The sequence below is a fragment of the Phyllostomus discolor genome, chromosome 1 (genome assembly GCF_004126475.2).
Source record: "Phyllostomus discolor isolate MPI-MPIP mPhyDis1 chromosome 1, mPhyDis1.pri.v3, whole genome shotgun sequence".
Classification (NCBI taxonomy): Eukaryota; Metazoa; Chordata; class Mammalia; order Chiroptera; family Phyllostomidae; genus Phyllostomus; species Phyllostomus discolor.
In genome coordinates, this window is record NC_040903.2 from 79576001 (window position 1) to 79595435 (window position 19435).

Consider the following 19435-nt stretch of genomic DNA (forward strand, 5'->3'; position numbering starts at 1 on the left):
AGGAACTTTTTCCCCTCAGAACATATATGAACGACCCAAATTGTCATCAGGTGTATTAAGGTTAAGTTAGATGTTCACATGTTGTCATACTTGGAGTAGTTGGTTCTTTTACTAAATGCTCTGCGAATGAAAGCCCATTTCCCATGCCTGAGAATGTGTGATGGAAAGCTGCTCTTTAAGATTTTAAGACTTAATTGTTTAATTAAGACAAGCACCATAGCTTCTAAAAGCTGATGCCACTTGATTTAGACTTTATAGATTTTCTGATAATATTTTTAATCTTTTTGTTTGTTTATCTCATTTTAGATTTTCTTTTTTTCCTCTGTGCTCACAGAGTAACTATACCCAGGTTCTATGAAAATAATTCTGAACATCAAGCAATGCACTACTTTTTTTTAACCATGAACCTTAAAGATTTAGTTTTCTTTTCTGTCTTTAAAAAAATATTTTTTTGGTGTTGTGTTGCCTTTAACAGAGGAATGCCCCACTGTCCTTGGCCTACATATGCCTCCACCCCCACTCCATCCCTCATCACCTCCTTTTCCCTCCCCCTCCCAAATCTGCCTCTATCATCTTTCTGTGGTGCTGAATGTATATAGCTTCTGAAACACTTTGGAATGGAAGGTGCTATGAAATTGTAAAGTGTTTTTATCACAGAGTTCTGCCATTATGTCTCGATCCTGACGTGCAACACCTCTGCTATTTCAGTGTTGTGACGGGACCCAGCCGGCACTGGGAAGGCACTGCACTCAGACAAGCATGTGAGATTGTGTCTGTCCCTGGGGCGAGCCCGAAGCTTTAGAGCACCTACCACATTAAATAGTTCTGCGCAGTGCATGGGGAGGGTAGTGCCTTGCTGCTTTAAGTGTGGGCTCGGCATTGTTTAGGACCTTTTCAGATATACAGGACCTCAGGGCCTGCCTCAGGTCTTCTGAATCAGAATCCACAAGCTCATTGGTACAGTGAGCATCTGCTGTATTGTCTATCCCACATTCCTTCATCTAGTAACCATGCTTCCCTCCGCTTCTAAAAATAGCCTTTATTTCTTCCTCTAATTGTGTGTTTCTGGTGGGGCTGCTATCACAGAGACCTGGCTTTTGGGCGATAGAGATGAGCATTCAGTTCAGGCCTGTACTTTCCAGCTACCCTGATGGGTGAGGGGTGGCCACAGGGGACTTTTCCTGGATCAGTAGGAATCTTACCCTGTGTTTTTTCACTCTGAAGTTGGAGGGAGAAATCTTTTTTGTCTCTGGAATCATGAGTCTGGAAAAGGTAAACTGGCAATTGTCAATGGCTATTTTCCCAGCCAAGAGGAGAATACCTGTACACCATACACGGGAAAGAGACTAGTGCACAGAGAGAAGGAAAGGCCAGAGGTAGAGATCCAGTGTTCCGTCCTGCCTGTCACTTTGGTGACATGAGCTCATCAGATGTCCTTGTGGCTTTTCTAAGTTTGAGTTAAGTGTCTACCCCTCTCACAGGAAACAAAGATCTTCCATGACATCAATAGATATAGGAAAAGGAGAGTTGCTATGAGAGAATTAAGCTTGCAAGTTTAAACACTACCTTATAACATAAGAAAATCAAAGTAAAGTTTGTCATCTTGTGTTTTACTCACATAAACTCTCTATCCTTTTTTATACATAAGAAAAAAAAATTCTCCCAAGCTCTTTGAAAGTTTTACATGAAAGAATGTATTTGCTACATGGTGATTGACATGCAGCAAATGTTCAATAAATGTTATCTACTTCATTGTTATTGTTATTATGTTATTATTATTTCTGCCTCATATAGGTTCTTTGATGGTGGGATCCCCCTAGGCCAGGAATTTGGATACTACTTTTTACCCTTCTGCAACTCAATAACTGACTTGAATTTTGCAATGCAAATTTAACCAGTTTTTTTTTTTTCCCCTGGTGGACCTGAGTTTCTCCTCAGTGAGAAGAATAACAAAAGGAACTTAGGGTGGGGAGGTGCACAGAAGGGTTAGAGAAAGCAGAAAGTGCCAGAGCCCTCCATGCCATGAAATTTCTTCCCCCGTAGACATCATCACATCTCCAATGGCCGTCACCATCAAGAGTGGCAGCTCCTCTTAGATGTTCTTCGTCTACGTCACCTCTCTTTCCCTGTGGAGCTCACTGGCTGTGCGTGTGTATGGCAATGCCCAGTGATAGCTTGCAATGTCTCCTCTCTGTGTCATTGGCTCATAAGAACATTCTCAATTATTCTTTGTCTGAATAGCTGGAAACCTCAGGGTATTTTTTTCTCGAATGCTGCTCAAAATAGAATCCTTGTTTTTTATGTTGTCAAACTTTTCAAAGCAACAACTTTTTTGAGGAGATTGTTCAAAACATCTCACCTTGGGCACCGTACACTTTGTGACACCATATTTCTGCTGGTCACTTCAGTTTGTAGCTATGTTTCCTCGAGGCAGGCATAAGCACGCTGATTCTTTGACTTAAGTCAGGACACATTTCCCCAAAGTTGTCCTCACACACTGCTGTAGGAGAGGCTTTCTCACTGCCTTCAGCCAAAGTCTGGTCTCAGGCATTTGAGCACTTGTCAATACCTCCAAACACTTCTTTATATGTTCCTACATAGAGCATAATGGCATCTTGGTAAATCAAATGAGCTGTTTTCTAGAGACAACATTAGATCAAACTATTTTGCTATGTGTTTCTATGTTATAGAATAAAAACTCAAAAAAAATTAAGATTCTAAAGAAAATAGAAAAACATCTGAATCAATGATTAATGAAAATTTTCATAGAATTGTTTTTATTTTTGTGTATATTTGATTATGGAATTGATGACCTGTGTATGGTAATGAAAATTCTGTTTTAAAAATTTCATACACATACACATTTATTGATTGACTGGTTTATATGAGGCCTAGTGTTATAAGAGATTTAAAGTTGAATGACATGATTCTTGCCTCCAGATGTTTATAACTTTGAAATATTTTGACATCTAGCTATGTCAGATTAGTGAAAGCTTACTCTAGTATTTGCCTAAGTTGGAAGAGGTCACTAAGACGACATGACTCCCAGTTGACCCATACGCTGGGCCCAGGCAATTGGAGGCTCCTCACCCCTTATTTGTCCTTGGAATATGCAGTATACCTACTTTCCTTAAACTACAAGTTGCCTCAAAGACCAGTTTTGAGATAGAAGTGTGTTGTGGAGACGTCTCTCTATCTGGATGGTAATGTTGTTGTGGCTGAACCCCTTTAGGCCTTTACAGAAACTCTTAAGGTCTCTGTGGGTGCAGAGACCCATGGAGCCTAAGACAAGCCTCCTATGTAAGTCCCATTGCATAATAAACCACCACCGACCAATCTGGTGTGGCCTGCCTCTTCCTTTGCTCTCTGCATGTCATCTGGATATGGGGGCCACTATCAGATTTTGCCTAGGAAAACTCCTGAATTGGTGAATCTACCTGCTGCTATGATGTTGGAACAGCAAAAGAGTAGACATTAATAAAGATGTTTTTAAATCCTCACTCAAGGATATGCTTATTCATTTTTTTCAGAGAGGGGAAGGAAGGGAGAGGGAAACATTCATCGGCTGCCTCCCACATGCACCCTGACTAGGGACTGAACCTGCAACCTAGGTATGTGCCCTGACCAGGAATTGAAACTGCGACCCTTCAGTTCACAGGATAATGCTCCAACCAACTGAGCCACACTGGCCAGGGCTAATACAGATGTGTATGTGTTTTTTAAAAATATATTGTATTGATTATGCTATTACAGTTGTCCCATTTTCCCCCCTTCACTCCCCTCCACCGGGTATACCCTCTCCCACCCATATCCCCCCCTTTAGTTATATCCATGTGTCATAAGTTCTTTAGCTTCTACATTTCCCATACTATTCTTACCCTCTCCCTATCTATTTTCAACCTACAATCTATGCTACTTATTCTCTGCACCTTTCCCCCCTCTCTCCTCCTCCGACTCCCCTGTTGCTAACCCTCCATGTGATCTCCATTTCTGTGGTTGTGTTCCTGTTCTAGTTGTTTACTTAGTTTCTTTTGGTTTTGCTTTAGGTGTGGCTGTTAATAATTGTGAATTTGCTGTCCTTTTACTATACATGTTTTTTCTTTATCTTCTTTTCTTAGATAAGTCGCTTTAACATTTCATGAAATAAGGGTTTGGTGATGATGAACTCCTTTAACTTGACCTTATCTGAGAAGCACTTTATCTGCCCTTCCATTCTAAATGAAAGCTTTGCTGGATAGAGCAATCTGGGATGTAGGTCCTTGCCTTTCATGACTTGGAATACTTCTTTCCAGCCCCTTCTTGCCTGTAAGGTCTCTTTGGAGAAATCAGCTGACAGTCTGATGGGAACTCCTTTGTAGGTTACTGTCCCCTTATCTCTTGCTGCTTCTAGGATTCTCTCCTTCATTTTTACCTTGGCTAATGTAATTACAATGTGCCTTGGTGTGTTTCTTCTTGGGTTCAACTTCTTTGGGGCTCTCTGAGCTTCCTGGATCTCCTGGAAGCCTATTTCCTTTGCTAGAATGGGGAAGTTCTCTTTTATTATTTGTTCAAATACGTGTTCAATCTGCTGCTTTTCCTCTTCCCCTTCTGGTACCCCTATAATTTGGATGTTGGAACGTTTAAAGATGTCCTGGAGGTTCCTAAGCTTCTCCTCATTTTTTTGAATTCTTATTTCTCCATTCTTTTCTGATTGGTTGTTTTTTTCTTCCTTCTGGTCCACTCTATTGTTCTGAGTCCCAGTTTCCTTCCCATCACTATTCGTTCTCCGTGCATCTTCCTTCATCTCTTTTATGGTAACCTGCATTTTTTCATGTAATTTGCACCCAAAATCAACCAATTCTGTGAGCTTCCTGATCACCAGTGTTTTGAACTGTGCATCTGATAGGTTGGCTATTTCTTGGTCGCTCAAAAGGATGAGTCCTGGGGCATTGATCTGTTCTTCTGTTTGAGACATGTCTCTCGCTCTCTCTCTCTCTTTTTTTTTTTTGGTCTGGTCACTCCTGTTACAGTGAGGGGAGGAGCCTTAGGTGTTCACTGGGGCTCGGCACCCCAGTTGCTAGTTTGTGATGTTGTATGTGGGGGCGGGGGCGGGAGGGAACAATGGCGGTAGCTCCATTCTCCTGGGACCTCAGTCCCTTCTCTCTGGTCTTGGGTTGCCCGCTCTACCCTGGTCCATAATTGCCTCCTCACTGGGTCCGCCAGCTGCCGCTTGCGTACTCAGGGTCCACCCACTGCAATCTTCCTAGCCCCAGATGCTTTACGAGCTCTCGGTTGCCTTATACACCCAGTTATCCCTGTTCTCTGTGCGTGCCTCGACCTGCGCCTGGCTGCTCCTCTCCGCCCCTCCTACCGGTCTGGATGAATGGGTCTACTTCAACTTCTTGGCTGTCCGACTTCCATTCAGATAAATTCTCTGTCAGTTCTGGGTGTTATTGTGCCTCTAAATTGTTGTTGTTCTAATCTTGGTTGTGCGTGGAGGTACAGTGTATCCACCTATGCCTCCATCTTGCCGGAAGTCTCCAGATGTTTTGATAATACTCTTCAGCCTTATTACTTCCTCTCCCATCATTAGCATTCTGGAGACCTTTGACATATAGATCTTTATTTGTACGGCAATTGTTTTCAACTCTAAGTGTAAGTTGGGAATGATAGAATTGAGAAGAGTCATTTTCTATGCTGGTATTGTGTATAATAGATAATATGTATGTGATACATGAGTAGTATGTATGTTAATTCATTGTTAACCAAAATAGATACAGAATATGATATAGTGCAGTGTTTCTCAAACTTTTTTCATTATTGTTTTCAGAAGTAGAAAAAGGAAATTTAACTTAACTTTTCTCCAATGAGAGAAGTTAAACATTTAAAAAATAAGATTTTGTCAGCATAGTTGAACTTTGGGGAGCCATAAACTACTGTAATAGCTAATGATTTTTGAACTTCAAGAACTAGTTTTTACTTCCTTAAAGGTTATATGGCCTGCATTGAAAATGTATGGCAAGGAGAGCAAAGATGGGGGTGGAATAGGTGGATGTTACACACACCTCTTTCCAGGAAAAAACTGGAATTACAAATAAAATATAGAACAATTACCCTGAATAACCCACTGAAGATTAGCTGAAGGGGAGTCTTATAACCAAGGGTTTACAGAAGATGGTAGGAAGGGTGGAAATGTGAAACAGACTGGCTCCATTTCCTTGGGTGGCAGCTGAGATTCCAGAGAGACATCCCAGCTGCAAACACTCCCCCTGAGAAGTGTGGGGTCTCAACCCCACGCTAAGCTCCCCAGCTCAGAGCACCAGAGCTGGGAGGAGGCACCCACATAACATCTGACTGAAAATCAGCAGGGATTCTGTCGGCCAAGGAGAGACAATAGACTAGTAGTGACACAGGCACCCTTTTAAAGGGCTAACATACAAAATCTGGTTTGTGGCCACCTACCCTGGGCTCTGGTGGAGGGAGGGCAGAGCAGGCTAGAGTTTCATGAGGGGAAACTGGGATTTGTGGCTCTGGGGAGAGAGCTAAAGGGACAGCCACCAGGATCTCTGTGCTGAGTCATTTTCCCATACTGCAGGAAGAATAAAAGAATATGAATAGACAGGTTATACCAAGTGAGATTGAAACAGTGATAAAAAGACTCCCAGGAAACAAAGCCCTGGACCAGATTTCTTCACAGTTAAGTTTTACCAAACATTCCAAGAAGGACTAACACCTCTCCTTCTCAAATTATTCCAAAAATTCAAGAGGAGGGAAGATTCCCAAGCTCATTTTATGAGGCCAGCATTATCCTAGTTTGGAAACCAGATAAAGACACAAAAGAGAAAGAAAATTATAAGCCAATATCTCTGATGAACATAGATGCTAAAATCCTTAACAAAATGTTAGCAAAGAAAACACAGAAATACAGAAAAAGTTCATATATCAGAATCAAGTGGGATTTATTCCAGGGAGGCAAGTTTAATACAACATTCACAAATCAATAAATGTGATACACCATATAAATAAAATGAAGGATAAAAACCACATGATCATATGAATAGATGCAGCATAGCATTTGATGAAATCCAACACCCATTTATGATAAAAATTCTCAGTAAAGTGAGAATAGAGGGAACATACCAACATAACAGAGGTCATATATGACAAACCCACTGCCAATGGACAAAAACTACAAACTTCCCCTTAGGATCAGGAAAAAGACAGGGATGTCTGCTTTCACCTTTCTTATTTAACATAGTACTGAAAGTCCTAGCCACAGCAGTCAGACAAGGAAAAGATATAAAAGATATCCAACTTGGAAAGGAAGAAGTAAAACTGTCATTATTTGCAGATGACAAGATACTGTACATAGAGAACCCTAAAGATTCTTCCAAGAAACTACTAGAACTGATAAATGAATTCAGTAAAGTGGCAGGATACAAAATAAATATCCAGAAATCAGTTGCATTTTTATATGCCAATAATGAACAACCAGATAAGGAAATTAAAGACACAATCCCATTCATAATTGCTTCAAAAAGAATAAAATACCTAAGAATAAATCTAACCAAGGATATAAAAGCCCTGTACTCAAAAAATTACAAGGCACTAAAGAAAGGAATTGAAGAAGATAGAAATAAGTGGAAACATATATCATGTTTATGGACAGGAAGAATTAACATCATTAAAATGTCCATAGTACCCAAAGCAATCTATAGATTCAATATTCCAATTAAGATTCCAATGCTGTATTTCACAGAACTAGAACAACTATTTCAAAAATTTATATGGAATCACAAAAGGCCCCACATAGCAACAGCAATCCTGAGAAAGAAGAAAAAAGTTGGAGAAATCATGCTACTTAATATCAAGCTATACTACAAGGCTATAGTCATTAAAACAGCATGGTACTGGCATAAAACAGACACATAGTTCAATGGAACAGAATAGAGTCCAGAAATAAATGCACATCTTTTTTTTTTAAGATTTTATTTATTTATTTTTAGGGAGGGAAAGGAGGGAGAGAGAGAGAGAGAGAGACAGACAGACAGACAGACAGACATCAATGTGCGGTTGCTGGGGGTTATGGCCTGCAACCCAGGAATGTACCGTGGCTGGGAATCGAACCTGGGACACTTTGGTTCCCAGCCCGTGCTCAATCCACTGAGCTACGCCAGCCAGGTTAAATGCACATCTTTATAGTCAATTAATATTTGACAGACGAAGCAACCACATAAAATGGGGTAAAGACAGTGGTGTTGGGAAAAATGGACAGATATGTGCAGAAAAATAAAACTAGACCACCTTCTTACAACATACACAAGAATGAATTCAAAATGGACTAAATACCTAAGTGTTAGACTCAAATGATAAAAACTCTAGAAGAAAACATAGGCAGTAAAATCTTGGATGTTGCTCACAGCAGTATTTTTTTTCTGCTTCTGTTTCCTCAGGCAAAGGAAACAAAAGAAAAAATAAACAAATAGGACCACATCAAACTAAAAAGGTTTCCACAGGAAAGGAAATAATGAACAAAATGGAAAGAAAACTCACTGAATGGGAGAACATAATCACCAATGATATTTCTGATAAAGGGTTAACATCCGAAATTTATAAAGAACTTATAAAACTCAAGACCAAAAAAACCCCAAAAAGCAAAAAACAAAAAATCCACCCTAATGTAATTAAAAAATGGGCAAAGGACCTAAGTAGACATTTCTTCAGAGAGGACATTCAGATGGCCAATAGACATATGAAAGGATGCTCATCATCACTAATCACCAGAGAAATGCAAATTAAAAGTTTAATGAGATGTCATCTTACACCATCAGAATGGCTATCATCAATAAATCAACAAACAGGAAGTATTGGTAAGGATGTGGAGAAAAGGGAACCCTTATGGACTTTTGGTGGGAACTGTGGAAAGTAGTATAAAGTTACCTCGAAAAATTAAAAATGAAATTGCTTTATAACCCAATGATTCTACTTCTGGAAATATATTCAAAGAAACCTGAAACACTAATTCAAAAGAATATATGCACCCTTATATTCATTGTGGCACTATTTACAACAGCCAATATTTTGAAGCAGCCCAAGTATTCACAGTAAATGAGTAGATTAAAAAAGTCATGCACATTAACATTTACACAATGGAATACTACACAGCTGTAAAAACGAAGAAAATGTTGCCCTTTGAGACCGCATGGATGGACCTGTGGAGAACTATGGTAAGTGAAATAAACCAGAGAATGACAATTACCATATAATTTGACTTATATGTGGAATCTACTGAACAAAATTACGTAACAAACAAAATAGAAATAGACTCATAAATAGAGAATAGACTGACAACTGTCACAACAGGGTGGGGGGTATTGGGAGACTGGGTGAAAAAGGTAAAGGAATTAAGCAAAAGAAAATCCCTCATAGACACAGGCAGTATGGTGATTTCTAGGGGGCAAAGAGGGTGGGGGGGAGATAGAAAAGGGTTAAGGGGAGTAAATGGTGATTGAAGTAGGCTAGACAATGGGTGGTGAACACACAATGCAATATACATATGATGTGTTATAGAGTTGTGCACCTGAAACCTATATAATTTTGTTAACCAATGTTACCCCAATGAATTCAATTGAAAATAAGTAGATTGACAAATGTGGGAGGAAAAAAGAAAATATATGGGAAGGTGGAGAGAATAAGATCTTTTAGTATCAAATATACTTGAATTTGAATATCAGTTTCACTGTTTATTATTTGTCAACTCTAGGTAAATAATGTAAACTTTCTGATTTCCAATTTCTCTATTTATGGAGTGCAAATAATAATATGTATCTTAAAAGAATGATAGGATTAGATATAGCTGATAAGGTGCTTGACATTTAAATATGTAGTAACAATTACTTGTAAGGTTGATTAGTCTGAATATCATTTGCTGACCTTGTCAGATAACAATGGCATGCTAGCAAATATTTATCTAATGCATACATGGTGGTATATTAATTAATATTTCTGTAGATCAGTGGTTCCCAAACTTGTTGCACATTAGAGTCATTTGAGCATATATTAAAATTTCCCGAGCTCAGGCCACACCAGGACCAATGCATTTGTAGTCTCTGGGATGGGACATAAACATCAGGAGTTTCTGAAGCTCCTAGGTGGTCCCAACATAAAGACAAGCTTGAGAATCACTGTTGTAGACATTTAGTATAAAGTCTGTGGATATGTAGATAGCTGTAGCATTTTACCTCAAGGGCATGTTAACCTGGGATTTAAAAAGTAGAATACCATGGAGTAGTTGAAGGAACAGCAATTGTTTTGAATTACTCCAGCACTCAATAAGTTGCTATGAATGCCTTTTAAAAAATTAAATAAAGATATATTTTAATAACATATGACTTTAAAATGGTAATTTTTAGTTTAAGAAATCCATGAGTAAGCAAGCCCATAGGGGCTATGACCTCTGTGGCATGTTTGGAAAGGGAGAGGCATATTTGCCAACCCGAGGCATACCAGAGCTTAGACATCATGCCACAGTTGAGATGTAAGCTGATGATATGCTCTTCTTTTTCTTAAGAGCTGTGTCACATATCACAAAAGACTGTGGCTAAACTATAACTAATTGACATCAAAGTGAAGGGAAATTTACCATTTTAATTAGAAATAAATTATTTATTCTGCATGTCATATACAGCATGGGAAATTATTCTTGTTCTCATTTTTAGTGTCCCATGATTTGATTTCCAGAGTTACAGTCAGAGATTCTAGCCCATGGAATGACAACTTAATTTCATGTATGGGTTGATGCTCTGTCAACAGAGGAATGTCAGAAGCACCTATTACAGCATGGACATCTAAGATATGTATTCGGCAGACAAGGACTCCCTAGAGAGTCTTCATTACAGATGCCATACTTGTCCATATAGGGGAAAAATAGCTTTAAACTCAGGCTTGCAGAGTGGGTAGATAAGATGAATAAGATATAATTTTAGAGATATAAAAATATTTAAGAGATATGAGATGTATCTTGATGAGTAGCATATTAAACAAATTATTACTTATGTTAGAAAGTAATTCATCATTAAACAAAAATCTGACGTATTGAGTAATTTGCTCATACCTATCACCACCTAATTTTGATTTTTGATGGAATTTAGGATTGCAAATGGCTAGAACTGGAAGGGAAAATTTAGAACTGATTAGCAGAGCTGGTGTGAGGACTGATCGACCAGAAGTCCACCCTGGGTGCTGCAGAAAGGGTCAGAGTGAAGGTTAGAAATAACTTTCTGTTCAGATCCATCACAACACTGTCCCTGCCATCCCAGGTATCAACTCAGTTTTTAAAAATTGAGTGGTGGGGAAAAATGGAGACAGCAGTACTAAGCAGCAATAAAGAATGTAAGGCAAAATTATTTAGTCAAAGTTTCTGGTATAATACAAACTCATGTTTGTAAACAAATCTTAAAAAGCCTTATTAATACAGGTGAAAATTAGTTAGAATAATCAGGAAGTATTGTCAGTATGTGGAAAATTATGATTTCAGGAAATTAAAAATATTATTTTAGTGCATGCAGAATGAGAAAGTTCAGATTTGATCAATATTATAACCAGATCCACCCCATCTGATAAATACATATCAAATATTCTGAATGTAAACTATTCACTTTGGTTTTGGGGACAAAAACTGAAAATAGAAAATACAAACCTCTATTATGTTTTCAATTTATTTTTTCTCCACTTATTCTGTAATTACATCTGTATCTTTTTTTTAAGGATTTTATTTATTTATTTTTAGAGAGGGAAGGGAGGGAGAAAGAGAGAGAGAATCATCAATGTGCAGTTGCTGGGGGTCATGGCCTGCAACCCAGGCATGTGCCCTGAATGGGAATCAAACCTGCGACACTTTGGCTTGCAGCCTGCGCTCAGTCCACTGAGCTACACCAGCCAGGGCATTACATCCTTATCTTAATTTATGTTTCTAATATTTACATAGAATTTTATACATCAGTAACTGATTTCCTTTTTATAATTTTCCATACCAATAGTTTTTAGATTTTAAAGCTAATTATTTTATTGTTCCTTCTTTTGCTGGTTGGATAGCTACAGGCCATGCCATTTGAAATTGAGTAAGCACCTGCAATTTCTGGGCATTTGCACACTTTTCATTAATTGCTAATTGTTTTGAAAGGTCTTTCCATGTATGAAAGTTTTTATGATTTTCAGCGAGCCATTGTTATTGCCTTTTGTGGATGAAATTTCCTAAAACGGTAAGATGATGACTATTAATTATAGTTGCCAGAGAAATTAATTAGCTTTAATCATGGAAATTGCCACATCTAGGAGCTAAAGCAGCATGTGCCATTTTATTACATGTGAAAGATATTGCAATAAAAGTAACTTGGATCTCTAGTTGAAGAATAAGTCATTCTCATCATTAAAAAATGAAATATATTCTCTGTTCAACCTAACACTATTTTCATTTTAGCTAAAAGTAATATTTGCAAAGATCACATAGAACCCTTATTTACTAATAATAAAGATGAAGAATTAGCAGATTAATTTCTCAGTCAGTGAGGCAGATTTTTAAAAACTTAATTCATTCTTCCATGAGGTAAAACATCAAATGTGTTGACACCCACCTTCAAAGAAAAGCATGGTACTGATTCAGGCTATTAATGTATTTATTGAAATAGCCAATATGTTGTGAATTTTCAGGAATAGTTGTTTGTGATGCCAGTTCTCTTTTATAAGGGTATGAGCTTATGAAGAAGGATAGTATATTAGTATGTAATTTTATTAGAAATATTATAGATCTTGGTCATTAATTGTTCCATGACACATTTAACACGTTCTTATGGGGCATCTATTAGTATTTGTCAGCTCTAGTTTCAATGGACTAAGTACAGGAGTTGAGTGACTATATGGACAGTGACCTATGAAGGTTTCTTGGGTTATGAGTATAAGAAATGACTCTGGACAGCCTAAAAAGATGGAAGGAAACAGAGGATTCTTATAGAACGTAAGGGAGTCTGTGGGACAGAAGTTCATGGCCATTCTTCATAGGGCATTGCCATTAATGTGGTTCACTTCCACGTCCATGTGCATCTCAAGTTCAGAATTTCATATTCTAATGAGAGAGCACTGAATAGTCCAGTTTGGGTCAGGTGTGTACTTCTAAAACAATCGGCTATTTCTAGGGGGTCAGGGTCATATAAAGACATGCCTCTCACAGCTACATCTATGTTTGGGGCTATTCCTAAAGAGGAAAGAATATTGTGCTTAGGAGTTATTTCTTGAAGTTATCTGTTACAGAGGAACAAGGGAGTATAAGTTGGTGAAGGTCAGAGGCCTGGTTAGAAGGAATATGTGTCAAGGGTGTCAATACAGTTCATTGACTTATATCTGCCTTTGAGATTCTGGCCAATGGATCAGCCCTCTGCACTAGACTGTAAGCTTACTTATGTCAGATACCATGCAGTCTTTTTAACAGCTCTCCATGGCTAGCATAGCCCAGTACAGCTACTGACACTGGGTAGCTTCTCAATGTGCTCTCTTACACAGCTTTCTTTAATCATTTTCTTGTTGATTCAGTTCCTTTCCCATGAGCTCATAACATGTTGTGTTCATGTCTTCCATTTTATTTAATCATATTACATTGAAACTGGTGTATTTTTTATTGTCTGCACAAGATTGGGAGCTTTTAGAGGGCAGGGTTTGGCCCCGAGAGCTGTGCTGGGCAAAGAGCAGGATCTTATTACATATTAATTGACTGAAATGTGTTGGAAGTCTGTGACTGTGGTCTGTTAGACCAGATCAGTGGTTCTCATCCTGTGAGTTTAATATGTTGAGAAAACATGAAGTACTGAATAAACGAATAAGTGTCTTGGTCAGCTCTGAGTATAAGTCTGTGAAGTAAATACAACAATGTATGTTGTGAACATAAATTGGCTTTAAAAACACAGTGCTCAAAGTAACCTTGGGAGTGGTTATAGTCAATTTTATGCTTTGTTTTAAATTAATTTTTTATTGTGGTAAAATAGACATAACATAAAAATTACCACTTTAATAATTTTAAAGTGAACGGTTCAGTGGCATTAAGTACATTCACACAGTTGTGTAACCATCACCATTGTCCATTTCCAGGACTTTTTCATTATCCATAAATGAAACTCTGTGCTTTTTAAACACTGACTCCCCATTACCCACCCCCTGCACACTTTCTGGCCACAACCATTCTGTGTCTGTACCTGTGAACTTAATGGCTCTGGGTAACATCTTCAAGGGGTATCATACAGTATTTTTCCTTTGTGACTGGCTTATTCTCTTGGTATAATGACCTTGAAATTCAATTATGTTGTATTATGTGTCAGGATTTTATCTCTTTTTAAGATTGGATAATATTTCACTATATGTATGTGCTACACTTTGTTTATTCATTCCTCTATCAGTGAAACTTGGATTACCTCCATCTTTTGGCGATTGTGAATAATGCTGCTATAAACATTGGTGCAGAAATATCTGTTTAAGTCCCTGCTTTCAATTCTTTGGGGTATATACTTAGAACTGGAATTAAACATATGGTAAGATGTTTAATTTTTTTTAGTTCTAATTAAAATATGTTTATTAGTAGTAGTATTTTGAATTAAACATCATTCAATCTACTTTAATTTTAAATTTTTGTTTTATTTATTAAATTATTTTATTGTTGTTCAACTACAGTTTTCTGCATTTATCCTTCACCACTCCTCTTCTCAACCCCAGCCATCCCCACATCCCTCCCCTGCTTCCACCCTCCCTTGGTTCTACTTTAATTTTTTAAATTGACTTAACATTTTATGATAATATAATTTGAAGATCTTTTTTTAAATGTGCTTTTTAAAGGGTATTTTTATTTTTGACTTTTTTAAAAAATTAAATTTGTTGGGGTTACATTGGTTAATAAAATTATATAGGCTTTGTGTGTACAATTCTCTGATACACCATCTGTATATTGCATTGTATGCCCATCACCTAAAGTTGGTTATAGGTATTTTTAGTACTATTGCTACTGTGGTCAATGTTAATAGACTTCTATACTTTGGGAACATTTTTTCTTGGGAAGTGGCATGAAACAGTACTACTCAATCACAGTGCTGTGACTCAGGTCAGGACTGAGGCATGTCGTAAGTATTAGTTACCAAATACAGTTAGAGTATTGATGCTTACAGATAATGAACATTTAAAAATATATTTAGAACAGCCTGAAGGTTATTTCGGTGATAACATCACTCTCACTTTTCCCCACATTGATATGCCTTTTAGGAGAGAAGAGCAGCATATCGAGTGCTAGAAGGTATGTTTGGGAAGGTGTCTTACATGTGAGGTTCACGTGTTCAGAAGCACTGCTTAGGGCCATGGTCACAGATATAGTCATTTGCTGGATCTTATAAAATTTGCCCTAAATTTATATTCTTCCTGTTTTTCCAAGGCTTATAAACAAGGGCCTGATAACTTTAACACAGGGGCTGAGAAGAAAAATATTGGAAAGATTGAGGCTATGGTTGCAACTTTCTCCATTAGGTCCTTTGAGGATCTGTGGGATTCAACAACAGTATAATTTTCAGTGCCTTTTTATTTTTTCATTTCTCTTCATAGTAACAACAACACATACTCAGGCCCTTCCTATTGAACATAATCTTTCTGGCAGTGTGGGTTATATAATTTCTATGAAGGCAATCACATGTGTACTGGGTAGATACAATCCAAATTTGCTTACCTTGGAAAGGGCTTTACAGCAGCCTTACTTGGTGCTGGTTCATGTCTTCATTCTTTCCTAGTTTTGGTCATGATATCTTTGCTTGAATCATATAAAGTCTATATTTTCCACTGAAGCTCACCTCTTGGTGAGTAATTAAAAAGTCTGTCTTTTTGGTTAAGATGGAGCTATAAGTAGATACACTTTGCCTCCTTGCACAATCAAAAGGACAACAAATTTAAAAACAAAAACTAACCAGAACTCCCAGAAAATCAAACTGTATGGAAGTCCAACAACCAAGGAGTTAAAGAAGAAACATTCATCCAGACCAGTATGAGGGATGGAGATAGTCAACTAGAGAAGGTGTGTAGCAAGGCAGCATCTAGAGGACCAGGGCAGGAGAGGTGGCGGCTTTTGGAGTAGGCAAGGCAGCGGCTGGCAGAGCAGGCAGTCCCACATTCATGTGCAGATAAACTAGGAGGAACAACTGGGGAGTGAGACAGACTGTGCAACCCAGGGTTCCAGTGTGGGAAAGTAAAGCCTCAAACCTCTGACTGAAAAAATCTGTGGGGCTTGAGGCAGCTGGAGAAACTTCCAGCCTCACAGGAGAGTTCATTGGAGAGACACACAGGGTCCTAGAACATACACAAAACCACCCACCCGGGAATCAGCACCAAAAGGGCCCAATATGCTTGTGGGCAGTGGAGGAAGTGACTGAAAACCAGCAGAGAGCGGATCAAGTACCATTGTTCCCTCTCAGACCCCTCCCCACATACGGCACCGCCACAACCCAGCAACTTGGGTTGCTCCACCCTGGCAAATACCTAAGGCTGTGCACTTTACTACATAACAGGGGCACTGAAACAAAAAATATGGCCCAAATGAAAGAACAGATCAAAGCTCCATAAAAAATATAACTAAGCAACAAAGAGATAGCCAACCTATCAGATGCACAGTTTAAAACACTGGTAATCAGGATGCTCACAGAATTGGTTGAGTATGGTTGCAAAATAGAGGAAAAAGTGAAGGCTATGAAAAGTGAAATAAAGGAAACCAACAGTGAAGGGAAGGAAATCAAATGGGAGTCAAATCAATGATTTGGAGCAGAAGGAAGAAATAAACATCCAACCAGAAAAAAATGAAGAAATAAGAATTCAAAAAAGAAAAAAATGAGGAGAAACTGAAGAACCTCTGGACAGCTTTAAATGTTCCAATATCTGAATCATAGAACTGCCAGAAGGAGACAAGGAAGAGCAAGAAATTGAAAACTTATTTAAAAACATGATGGAGAACTTCCCTAATCTGGCAAAACAAATAGACTTCCAGAAAGTCCAGGAAACTCAGAAAGTCTGAAAGAAGTTGGACCCAAGGAAGCACACTCCAAGGCACATCATAATTACATTACCCAAGATAAAAGATAAAGAGAGAAGCTTAAAAGCAGCAAGAGAAAAGGAGACAGTTATCTACAAAGAAGTTCCTGTAAGACTATCAGCTGATTTCTCAAAAGAAACCTTTCAGGCAAGAGGGGACTAGGAAGAAGTATTCAGAGTCATGAAAGGCAATGACCTACATTCAAGATTTTTCTATCCAGCAAAGCTATCATTTAGAATGGAAGGGCAGATAAAGTGCTGCCCAGATAAAGTCAACTTAAAGGAGTTCATCATCACCAAGCCCTTATTATATGAAATATTAAAGGGACTTATCTAAGAAAAAGAAGAAGATAAAAAATATGCACAGTAAAATGACAAACTCACAACTATCAACAAGCAGACCTAAAAAAAACAAAAACAAAAATGAACTAAGCAAACAACTAGAACAGGAACAGAATCACAGAAATGGAGATCACATGAAGGGTTATCAGCAGGGAGGGTAGCAGGGAGAATGGGGGAAAAAGTACAGGGAATAAGAAGCATAAATGGTAGGTACAAAATAGGGGGAGGTTAAGAGCAGTATGGGAAATGGAGAAACCAAAGAACTTATATGTATGACCCATGGACATGAACTAAGGTGGGGGAATGATAGTGGGAGTCGGGGTGCAGTGTGGAGGGGAATAAAGGGGAGAAAAATGGGACAGTTGTAATAGCATAATCAGTAAAATATATTAAAAGTATATAAAAAGTAAAAAAGTCTGTCTTTTCTAGTCCTAATTTTTATCTTTTACTTCTCTCTCTCTTTTTTGCCTTTTGACAATCATATCCTCTGGTATAGTGTAGAAACTTGATATCTTTTTGTCCTTTGAAAGCAATCACTTAATCTTTATCTCTAACCCCCACGGCTACCTTGGGTGGTGGTATTCATAATGCCCCTGTTTAGGTAATTTGCTCAGGCTGTGATGGGTGGAGAGCGGAGTCACACTCAGTTCTGTAGGGGTCCAGACCACACACTTCATCATGTTGCCTTTTCTCAGCTTTCTTCATACCTCTTTTTCCAGGATAATGATAAACACCAGGACTGATCTTGTGGGAAGAAAGGTCTAAAGGAGAAAATGTTACCTTTGTTTCATCTTCAATAAGGGAAAGAGTAAAAAGAGACTATTCCACAACAGGGTGTATTTTCTCTAAAGGGCCAGACAATAGGTGTTTAAGCTTTAAAGACAGGTCTCTGTTGCAATTATTTAGCGGTGCTGCTGCAGCACAGAAGTGGCCGAGAAAAGAGTAAACAAATCAGTTTCAACAAGACATTATTTACAGACCCCAAAATTTCAATCCTATGTATCTTCTGCTTGTTATATATATTATTTTTCTCTCAATCTTTTCTCAATAACTTAAAAATGGGGAAACCAGTTTTTTCTTGGGGGCTGTACAAAAGCAGGTGGTGGGTCATAGCATTTGGTATTTGAGACATCTTTTTTTAAAAATATATTTTATTGATTATGCTATTACAGTTGTCCCATTCCCACCCCCCCCCGTTCACTCCCCTCCACCCTGTACACCCTCTCCCACCCATATCTCCCCTTTAGTTATGTCCATGTGTCATACTTATAAGTTCTTTAGCTTCTACATTTCCCATACTATTCTTACCCTCCCGCTATCTATTTTCAACCTACAATCTATGCTACTTATTCTCTGTACCTTTCCCCCCTCTCTTCTCCTCTCACTCCCCTGTTGCTAACCCTCCATGTGATCTCCATTTCTGTGGTTCTGTTCCTGTTCTAGTTGTTTGCTTAGTTTCTTTTGGTTTTGCTTTAGGTGTGGTTGTTAATAATTGTGGGTTAGCTGTCCTTTTACTATACATGTTTTTTCTTTATCTTCTTTTCTTAGATAAGTCCCTTTAACATTTCATAAAATAAGGGCTTGGTGATGATGAACTCCTTTAACTTGACCTTATCTGAGAAGCACTTTATCTTCCCTTCCATTCTAAATGAAAGCTTTGCTGGATAGAGCAATCTGGGATGTAGGTCCTTGCCTTTCATGACGTGGAATACTTCTTTCCAGCCCCTTCTTGCCTGTAAGGTCTCTTTGGAGAAATCAGCTGACAGTCTGATGGGAACTGCTTTGTAGGTTACTGTCCCTTTATCTCTTGCTGCTTCTAGGATTCTCTCCTTCATTTTTACCTTGGCTAATGTAATTACAATGTGCCTTGGTGTGTTTCTTCTTGGGTCCAACTTCTTTGGGGCTCTCTGAGCTTCCTGGATTTCCTGGAAGTCTATTTCCTTTGCCAGAATGGGGAAGTTCTCCTTTATTATTTGTTCAAATACGTGTTCAATCTGCTGCTTTTCCTCTTCCCCTT